At 44.9% G+C, this 10,581-nt stretch overlaps 1 long non-coding RNA gene across 1 annotated transcript in view; it reads left to right on the top strand.

The window, feature by feature from the left end:
* The first annotated feature begins 9,780 nt into the window (after positions 1-9,780).
* LOC109303470 overlaps positions 9,781-10,581 on the top strand; it is a 5,313-nt gene continuing 4,512 nt past the window's right edge. The window contains exon 1 of the long non-coding RNA XR_002099129.1: positions 9,781-9,973. This is a non-coding gene — a long non-coding RNA (uncharacterized LOC109303470). The remainder of the gene's footprint in view (positions 9,974-10,581) is intronic.

The following is a 10,581-nucleotide window of genomic DNA, read 5'->3' as shown; positions in this document are numbered from 1 at the left end:
ACTCCTGGCCTGGGGTTATGATTCCAGCTCCTTTTAACCCAGCGAAAAAGGAAATTGATTTTCGGGACATCAGTCCCTCTATTCGTCCTCTACCCATGCTTTGGTGGCTCTTCCTGAGCCTCTTATTGAGGTTGTCATGATTCCCCTCAGCCCATTAGGTGCATTTGTGATTTTGTCTTGCACCACTTTTAGGGACTTTACAGTACCGCAATTCGATAGTGCCCCTCTATTAGGGGCTTTACGGTACAAAAACTTTGCCGGGCTCCACCAGCTCCCGGCATGGTAACAAACAGTTCTAAGCACCCCCAGGTCAGCAGTCCTCACTCTAAATTCCCTCTGGGGAGCTCGCTCTCTGCAGGAGTCTCCTATCGGCTCTCCACGTTGCTCTGAATGTTCCCTGGAGCGTGCGTCGGCTCGGTCCTCCTCCTTCCGGTTCTACGCTCCCTTCCTCTGTCTGTTCCAGGCTTTTCTTTATACCAATGTTGGCGTTCACAGCCCCTCCCCTCCAGAAACACCTGGGTAAGAAGGGTTTCTGCCAGGCTCTTTGGGACTGTGGGTCTGGGGCTACTGACCCTTTGTTTAGCCCTTGTACTTTTGAGCCCCGTAACTCTTTCTCTCTCTCGCACCTACCAGTTATGATCTTGTGGTTGACAGCCTCCTTGATGATTTTTCAAAGATTTTTTCCAGGATCAAAGTCAGACCAACTGGTCTATAGTTTGCAGGGTCATCCCTCTTTCTTAAAGATGGGTACCACTTAAGACTTATTCCAGCTGTTCAGGACCACTCTTGAGTTCCACGACTCTTCAAACAGCTTTTCCAGAGGCACGGCTATGAGCTCAGCCAGTTCTTTCAGGACTCTGAGATGCAGGTCATCTGGCCCAGCAGACCTGAAAACGTTCACATGTTCTAAGAGTACCCTCACCTCTTCAGGACTGATTTCATGTGAACTGTTGTCTTCCTCATATTCTCTGGGCCTCTGGACAGGTGATGAGTTCCTGTCTGATTTCAAAAATACTGATGTGAAGTAAGTATTTAGGAGCTCTGCCTTTTCATGGCGATCAACTGTGGGTTGTCCCCCCACCCCACCCCATAGTCAGTAGAGGTCCCACAGTGGAGCTTGATTCTTTCTTGCTCCCTATGTAAATTACTTTTTGTTGTCTTTTATTTTGGTGGCCAGCTTGATTTCCATGCATGCCTTGACTTTCCATATCTCATATCTGCAGACTCTGGCCATATGAGTGTACTCCTCTCTGGATGCTGAACCATTTTTCCATTGTATGTACACTTCTTTTTTCTTTTTCAGAAGCTCCCTAATGTCCCTGTTGAGTCATGTAGGTCTCTTGGCTCCTTTCCCTCTTTTTGACTCCGTGGGGATGGCCTCTTTTTGAGCAGTGAGAATTGCCTCCTTAAGGAAGCACCACTGTTCCTGAACTCCCAAATCATCCAGTCACTGATTGTGAAGGGCCTTTCTAACTAGACTCCTGAGTTTACCAAAGTCTGCCCTTCTGAAGTCTATGACTTCAGTTCTGCTGACAGAATTCCCAGCCTTTCAGTGGATGGTGAATCTAATCAGATTGTAATCACTGTTGCCCAGAATACCTCCAATCTTCAGGTTGCCTTCCATGTCTTCCCCTTTAGTCAGCACTAAGTCCAGAGTGCTTTTATCCCTAGTCGGTCCCTCCACAGCCTGTGTCAAGAACAGGTTTTTGATAGCTACCAAGATGTTGGTTGACCTGCTAGAGCTGGCTGAATGGTCTTCCCAACAGATGTCAGGGTAGTTGAAGTCATCCATGACAATCAAGTCTTCAGTGCTGGCTGCCTCAGTCAGTTCCCTGGAGAATGCCTGGTCACTCTCCTTTTCTTGGTAGGGAAGTCTATAGTAGACACCCACCATCAGGTCCCCTTCTCCTGAGCCCCCTTGTATCTTGACCCAGAGGCTCTCAAGGGACTTCCCTGTGCAATCAGATGTGACCTGCAGGGAGGGGTATCACTCTTTCAAATAGAGGGCCACCCCTCCTCCCTTCTTCCCAACCCAACCCTTCCTATAGGGCCTATAACCCTCAATATCCACTGCCCAGTCATATGTATTATCCCACCAGGTCTCCATCAATCCAACAAGGTTAAATTCCTCATCTGCCAGAAGGAGTGACAGTTCATCCTGTTTTATTGCCCATTCTTCTAGTATTCCCATAGAGACACCTGAGTTCACTCTTAGTTGTCTCAGATTTTCTGTCACTCTGCAAGTGTCTCAGGGTGTTGGTACTCATTTGGATGTCCCCTATGTGAATACCCTCCCCTGGGTCATCTTGGCCAGAGGGTTTATGTCTAGCAGTGGAATCCACCCTCAATCCCCTGGACATGCCTAGTTTAAAGCCTTCCTCAGCAAGCCGGCGATTGTCATAGAGAAGAGTTTCTTCCCTCTGCCTGTGAGGTGGATACCATCTCTTGCATGCAGACTGGTGCCGTTGAACTTCAAACCAAGGTTGAGGAATCCAAAGCCAAGACAGTGACTCATCTCTAAAGCATTTGGTTGACTTCCTCGATGCATTCTTCCCTCTGATGACCATGGCCTCTAACCAGGAGGATTGAGGAGAAGACCACTTGTGCTTCTAGTTCCTTGAGCTTCACTCCTATGGTATTGTAGTCTCTCATGATTCTCCTGGGGTTGTTTCTTGCTGTGCCATTGGTGCCTACATGGACAAGGAGCATGGGGTAGTAGTTCATAGGGCAGACCAGCTTTGGGATCCTTGCTATTACATCTCAAATTCTGGTTCCTAGAAGGCAGCAGACCCCTTGAGCAAAGTGATGTAGCCAACAGATGGCACCTCCTGTTCCCCAGAGCAAGGAGTCTTCCACAACAATCACCCTTTGTTGCTTCTTTGATGGGGGTGGTTGTTCCTGTCCTGTCCTTGGTGTGGAGGATGCAGATGCCTCATCCGTCAATGGCATGAGGGTTGCTTAGTTGTTGTGTAGGGCTATTGGTGGAGCAACTGATGAATGTCATGGCTTTGGGCCTCAAGTGACCAATTTCCACTCTCCATTGGTATGGGCATCTTGCTGAAGCTCACTTTTCTGCCTGGTTTCTGTGGCATTCTTCAGGTGCAGGGCCTGGCAGTAAGCTTCGATATCCTCTTCATGTTCCCTGGTGGTTTGCAGTCTGCTCACCTCCTCCTGGAGTTCCCTCACCCAGCCCTCCAGAGTCTTCACCAGTGAGTATCCTATAAGTAGGAGTGCCTGTAACCCAGATTCCAGCCTCCATCAGATGTGCCAGGCAGCCTCTGCAGCCTGGAGTCAAGGACTCTGTTTACGTGAAGGCCTGGACCATAGACCCCATCTGGGTAGAGACCTCCGAGGGACCAAGTGGGGGTGGTTCATCCAGATCAGAAATCTTAGGGGTATGGCGTGTGCCCATCACCATATTGCTGGGTGGGCCCTGTTTGCAGGGCTCCTTAGGTGCTTGTTTGAGGAGACCAGATGGGTATGATTACCCCCATGTGGCCCTCACCAGCAGCTGTTGCTGTTGCTGTTGCTGTTGCTGCAGCCTGGCAGACAGGCTGAAGTAGTTACCTGAGGGGGGATCACTTGGCTTCCCAGCTTCTTGAGCAGTTGGGGATTCCCTATGTCCCTGGGTCCCTCCCTGGAGGGGGGGGAGGGCTGATCCCTTGTCCTCTTTACCCGAGATCCAGCATCGTAGGCCTATCCCACAGCATAGGGGGCTTAAGCTGCCCAGGGGTGCAACAGGCACAGGGTGCCAACTCCACTGGGGGCCAACTCAGGGCTGAGAGCCTGCTGATGGTCCCTCCTCACACTCTCCCACATGAACTCCTGTGCTAACTATTACAGCGGGCCCAGAGCTTTCCTGTTTGCATGGCTGTGGTTGTACAGCTCCTTGGGGGATGGGCTAAGTAGGGGCAAGGGGCGGGGGCGTGACTCTTCTCGGCTCCACTCAGCTGCTCCCCACCACTATCTAGCTAACTGCCATGGTTCCCCGTTTACCTCTTTGCTCTGTGTTGGGGGTATCAGGGGTCTGCCTGGGGGGGTCCTCCAAGGTTCTTCAGTTCTTGGGGGTGCAATGGGCTTCCGCCCATGCAACTCGTCCAGAGAGCTAGTCTCAACTGACTTGGTCCCAGCCCCATACCTTGGTTGAGTAACTGAGGCACAGGGCTTGGAAAGAGCTGCAGGGGTGGAGCAGGTCCCAGCCCCCTGCCCCAATCTGTCGGTGGGGCAGTTAGCACCAAGCCCCCAGCTTGCCAGGGGTTCCTGCCCTCGGGGCAGGGAGCAGTGTCCCAGCCCCTGCAAGCTGTTTACTAGTCCAGTGCTCTCTGCCAGCCCCTGGGCTAGCACCCCCTGGCTGCTGTAGGAGGCAGGTGCAAAGCCAGCAAAGGTGGAAGCAGATTGCTGCCATGAGCAGCAGATCTGCTCCTGAGACCCTGCACATGTAGACACTTGCCTGGGAGTGTTTACTCACAAGTAGATTACTTGTGAGTAAACTGCTCCCAGATCAAATGCATGTGTAGACACACCCACTGATCCATAGAGCTATGGTATGTAATCCACAGGGGTTTCTACAAACCTAAGACTATTGTATGTACATTGTCTATGATACTGCCTTAAAAGAAAAAAATTATTAAAAGAGATATGATGTTCCATGAAAAATTTCAAAGAGTGAATGTGGTCAGTTACTTTAAAAATGTGGGGACCATTGATCTAAATGAATACATCATGTAAGATTTCAGCATTGAATACATTTTTTTTGGCCTCTATGCTACATTTGTAGCTTAGCTGTGTGTGAGGGCTGTAGCAAATGGTGACAGCAGAATAAAAGGATGTGAATTTTTTTTTTTTGTGGGTAGATGTTCCTCACCTTGTTTACGGCGACAGAAAATATGAGACTGAGGACACTTCCTTATTCCAAATGGATGATCTAAGCATCATAAACCCAGGTTTCTGAGTGTGATTAGAAATTATCGGTGAGTAGCCGTTATTATTTGGATCTTTTCTGAAAACCATGAAGAAGCATTCCGAAGTGGCAGTGGGAGCCCTTTCAGTGCAGATATGTTCACTAATAATCATCCACACAAGAATCTGTAGTACTTTTGCATCCCAGGGACACCCTTGTGAATGAAGGCTCACCCACCTGAATGCTAATTAATAAGCAAAGAAAAAGGGGGCCATAAATACCAGTAAAGTAAATAGCTCTCTTTTATTCACCACCATATTTGCAAGTACATTTTGTGCTGTGGCTAAGGATGAGTGTGCAATAAGCAATATAGCCACCTAGTGTAAGAACTGTAATCTAATATTTTTGCAGATTTAACACTTGAGTATACCACAAATTATACTGTAGTTATATTTTTAAAGGGAAAAAACAACTATCATTGAAAGTACTGCACGTATCCAAAGTAAATTAGAGTCTGACTTTGTCTATGTTCAGTGTTTGCTTTTGCACCCAAGAGGTATCTGCACAAATTGGAAGATCCATATAGGTGTGAAGAAAGTTCTCTCAGTTTTAATAGCATTCCATTTAGAACTTTAGCTTTCATCTTTCCTTCATTTTTTGTTTCTTTGCTGGATGAGGTTGCCTTTAGTTTAGCAATATTGCATCAAGAGAGGATGTTTTTGACACAAGTAAAATTGGTCTTTATCCAGTGTTCCTCTTGTAAGAATATAGATTTTCACCCTCTAAGATTACAATTCTATACTCTTAAATGGTAGGTAAAGAATTCAAATAATGAAATGCCCAATCATTAGAGGAACAATTGTTTTTACTACAGACATGCCTTATAGTTTATCTGATGCCACTTGTATTTCATAAACGAAACCTTCAGTTTGCTCTGTGAAGAGTTTTCCAGCTGCATGATTCTAGATTGTTTTTTGGGTTTTTGTTTCTTGTTTGCTGTGTTATTATGGGTTATCCAGACCAGGAACTGTTATAGACAAATACCCGGTGGTATAAATGCTTTAAAGGTCACACTATATATATAACCCATATAAATGAGTGGAATGAGTTAGAAGGATTCCCCTACCATGTACTGTTTAAAGCACCAATATACTTCAATAGTATTTATAAACAAACCATTTCTCCATTGGGGTCCATTGGCTCATGACTGGAGTTCCTAGGTATTAGTGCAGCACAATCAAATACTCCTCCAAATGTCCTCCCCACAGAGCTTTAGATACTGGGAGCAGGATAGCATGAAACAATTAACATTTGCCTTCCTAAATTAGTGTTGACTGTAAAATGTAGTTGTTTTTGCTAATCCTGCAAAAGGCACAGCCAGTGCTGCTTTGCCCCTCCTTCCCTTTTCTTCCCTCTTCCCTCTTTCCTAGTATGCTATTGCCCTGTGAAGTGGAATGGGAGGGTAGGCATTAGTAGTGTACCCCATGCGATCAACAACACAGGGTACCACATTGTTGAAAGCAAACAATAGTGCCAGCTCCACAATACCAGGCCTGTACTAGCAGTGTGTAGCAGAGCATCTCCCTGTGCTCTCGAGGTGTGATTCTGAGCCTTCTCTGCACTTATGTTACTCACAGTCAACCCAGCTGTAGTGGGTATCTAGCCATTTAGGAGAGTCAAAGGGAGGCCAGATGTGACACTGACATCAGATATCCCTCTTTTGTGTGCTGTTGGCTACAGAAACTGGCCTTAACCAAGCCAGTTTCCTGGGCTGCTTGACTTGGAAGGGCCTTGACCTTGTTTGATTAGTCGTATATATATCCTGCACATCGCTGCTGATGAGATTTGTATTTAGAAGCTTTTGGTCCAGAAGGAGTGGTCCATGAGTCACAAGGCAGCTTCTTACATTAGGAGCCTCAGCTAAAAGTTGCTGTTACAGGCAATATGGGAAGTGACAATTGCTTAAACTGGGAGTTCTTCACAAATGAAACCGGGCCAAGTTCTGTCCTAGGGATGAGTACATTCATTGCACGTTCAAGAGATAATGGAACATCCTGTGCATTTGAAGGCATGATTTTGCCTATTGTATACCTTACAAAATCCATCAGACGCCATGGGGCACTTGCTTGCTTCCCTGTCTTCTCTTGACCCTTTTTATTAGCATGTTCCAAAGGTTTAGATTTTTCCCCTAGGAAAGCTTGCAGACAAAAAATAAATGCTTGCATTGCTACTTTTCATCTATTTATTTTGGCTGTTTGCTTCTGCCCTTCTTTGGAGTTACTGCAATGCATAAATAAGCTCTGACCCATCACCCTGGAGGGAGACAAAAGAGACCGTGAAAAAAAATGGTTTTCACCCTATAATTTCTGCAATAATATTATACTGCATGACTGGGCTTTTCCAGGCATAGGGGTTGGTATATTTCTTTTAATGATTTGAAGTGTGGTGTGTTCATGGCCTCACCCTGAACCTGAAAACAATTCTTAATAGATATTTTTAAACTCTTCAAGGTCCATATCATATCCCTTTTAAACAGCCAATTAAGCTTTAATTTGACTATTGTTTCCAGATACAAGCTCTCTCGGGCTCCTGCAGTGCTGGTAAGGACTGCAGCAACAAAGACTTGCACTCAAAGTAGTAATTTAAAGACAGAGAAAGCAGGTGAAAGTAAAAGATTTTTTTGCTTGAAAACTGAACAATTATAAACCCACAGCTGCTGTTACCTGCTGTGAAAACTGCTGATTAAAATAAGAGATGGGAAGTTTCCTTAACCTCATGGTTTTTACTTTAATTTTGAAGAAGGGTGTGGAGGGGGGATTTTTTTGACCTGACTGAGGTTAAGGGAGGCATAGTAACAGCAGAGACAGCAGATACAGAGGCACTAGAAGCTTTCCCCCATGCTTCCCTGTCAATTATCTTAGCGCTGCCCTGTAAGCACCTTCGTCTCCCAAGAGGGATGCAATTCAGACTCCATATTAACTCCTCCTTGAGCTTCTCCCCAGCAATGGCTCAGCTATCAGGCTTCTAACACATGTGGTTCAGCAGAGTGTATAGTGAATGATGATTTCATGACTCAGATTGCTATCAGCAAGAAGCTAAGCTGAAAATTACTTATTTCGTTTCACAGAGGAAGGGAATGGGGGCAGGGTGGAAATGACATAAAGCATTAGAGCTCAATTCAGCACATTCAAATAGAAACCACAACACTGACTTCGACCAAGTGGAACCTGATTATAGTAATGGCTAAATTTGGACCATACTAAATAGAATGATTGCTTTCTGTGAGTGTAAGGTCAGCACTTTATTTATTCATCTCTTTTGTTCGTGGGTGATTTGATTTATTAGATCAAATTAGGCTGTCAATGACACGAATGTCCATCTGGAGTTACACCATTGCAAACAGTAATTTTGTATTGGTGTAACCAAATATAATTTGACCCACTGTTTTGATTTTGTGTGTTCATTTATAAATATATATATAATATGGAGAATGTATGAGTTTGCAAGTGAGGACACTACACTGAAAGACTACTGACACATCTCCAGGGGTTCATACGGCATTGCGGTAAACCCAAAAAATAAAGCTTGGGCCATTAGCGATATCATCACAGTTCTTAAAGGGTTGCTATCAATTTCAACACTGGATACTTCTTAAAGTGAGTTAAGTTATGGTAAGCACAACTGCTGCCCTTGGATCGCACCTGACAAACTTTGCATCTTACTATCTTTTTTAGTTTCAAAGTGACTTTATCTTCCTTGTTGCTGTGTGAACGATGCACATAAGCAACAACAAACAGAACATATAGGGAAAGCAGTGAAATAAACTAAATGCAAAGCATGCCTTAAATGCACAAGGTGAAAAATACTTTATTTTTCTCAGTTGTCTCCCACCTTAGTCTCATTTAGTTCTACTAAACAAGAAAGGCAGCACTGACTGTGCTTTTTGCGAAAATTGGATCTAAAACATTTTCAGACTGATTTAAACTGCCACTGTAATAGATGGATTGAAGAGGGACTTTATTCACAGTTTACTGTGTTGTATATACTTAATAAGCGATAAAAGATTAAAAAAAGAATCCCCCAGATCACCTATTATGTAGCCTATGTCAAAGCATTAATCTGCATTCCTGCATATTAAGTTTCTGGAAGAACAAAAAATTTGAAGGTGCAGCACACCCCGAGATGAACTCCAGTTACATAGGCCAGTGTCTGCCACCAAGAGCTGTTGGGCTTCAATACTGAAAAGTTAAGTATATCCTCAAAACTTTGCATAGTGTAAGTAGTTTCACTGAAGCCTATGGCCAGTTAACCACCTATGTAAATCCATGAATAGTCAGCACTGGCTGGCATATTACTTCAAAAGTGAACCCTTTTATTTCAGTGGGACTGCTGACATAAGAAAGCATTTCTTAGTTCAACTAAGGGTGGTAAAAACTAGCCCAAGGTGAATAACTGATGATAAAAGCAGAGCTTGGATTGCAAATAGAACAAAAGGGTTTTGTAATGTTAAATTCATGGTCAGGACAGAATTTAGCAACAGTTTAAGTTAATGATTTAAAGTGGCCCTCTTCAGGACCCATCTATGCAGAAAAAGAAAAATAATACTATGCTTGTGGTAGTATACAAACCTTGTAACTTCTCTTTGTTCAACAAGCTAAGGTGCTATAATAACTGATATGTAGACAGGTTTTGAATTGCTGTCATCACTGTAATGTCTGAGTACCTCACAACAATGTTGCCAGCTGGCTGTATATTTATGGCCACTTTCTCAAAATCAAATGTAAAAATACCTGTCTATAAATGCTGCAAGAAAATTAAGCTGTCTGTAAAAAACAGAAAGCCACCAGAGCTTCAGTCAAGCTTCTTGGCTGGAAAGAAGCTGGAGATATGGCTGAAGGACAAATGGAGCACAGTAATGCCACTTGGTGTCTGAGAGGGAGTGCAACATCCTGAAGAGAGCTCTTTTCAGGGTTTTCTAGCTCCGAGGACTCTTCATAGCTCCCTACCTCTCCTCCCAAGCCTTCTGCTGTTGATGCTTCATTCCTTTTGCCTGTAACACTCCTCATTTCACAGGTAGGCAAACAATAGCTTTCCATTGGATGGGGGTCTATGCTGGGATGTTACTGGGCAGGGCCAGTAGGGGTAAGGCTGGGACATAGGCTGGAGGAGGGCAGCATGTTGCAGGGTGTGCTATCAGGGTCTGGAGGTAAGAAGGGGTTGCTAGGGGAGCATAGTATAAAATCACTACTGCAGTTGAGCAGGATTGCCAACCCAAAAAATAGGTTTAATGATTGTAACAGGAAGCCTGGGGCTCTTGTTACTTTAAGGGAGAGACCGCAGCAGAAAGGGCCCCAGGAAGTTGAACAGAGTTTAGTTGCAGGAGGGAAGGTGGCAAGGGAACAGCTTAGGTAGTAAGCTGCCAATTAAAGTATGGGAATACACCTACAGTTGGTCAGAATAACACCTGATTGGAAGGGGAAGGAGCCCAGTGAATATAAATCTGGGTTACTGAGACAGAGAAGCCTAGAACCCTGCTGAGAGAGAATATCCTAGCTAGCTAGCTCGCTCAAACTGGTGGGGAGAGTGAGCTTCAAGCCATGGCAGGTACTCCCAAGGCTGAGGGAGCTAGAGAATAGGAAGGTGGCTATACAGTATTATAATGATCGAGAGTGCAGGAAGAA

The sequence above is a fragment of the Gavialis gangeticus genome, unplaced genomic scaffold (genome assembly GCF_001723915.1).
Source record: "Gavialis gangeticus isolate Ggan-Ray unplaced genomic scaffold, GavGan_comp1, whole genome shotgun sequence".
Classification (NCBI taxonomy): domain Eukaryota; kingdom Metazoa; phylum Chordata; order Crocodylia; family Gavialidae; genus Gavialis; species Gavialis gangeticus.
Note: the sequence above shows the minus strand (reverse complement) of the source record. Positions and strands in the feature narration are given on the sequence as shown.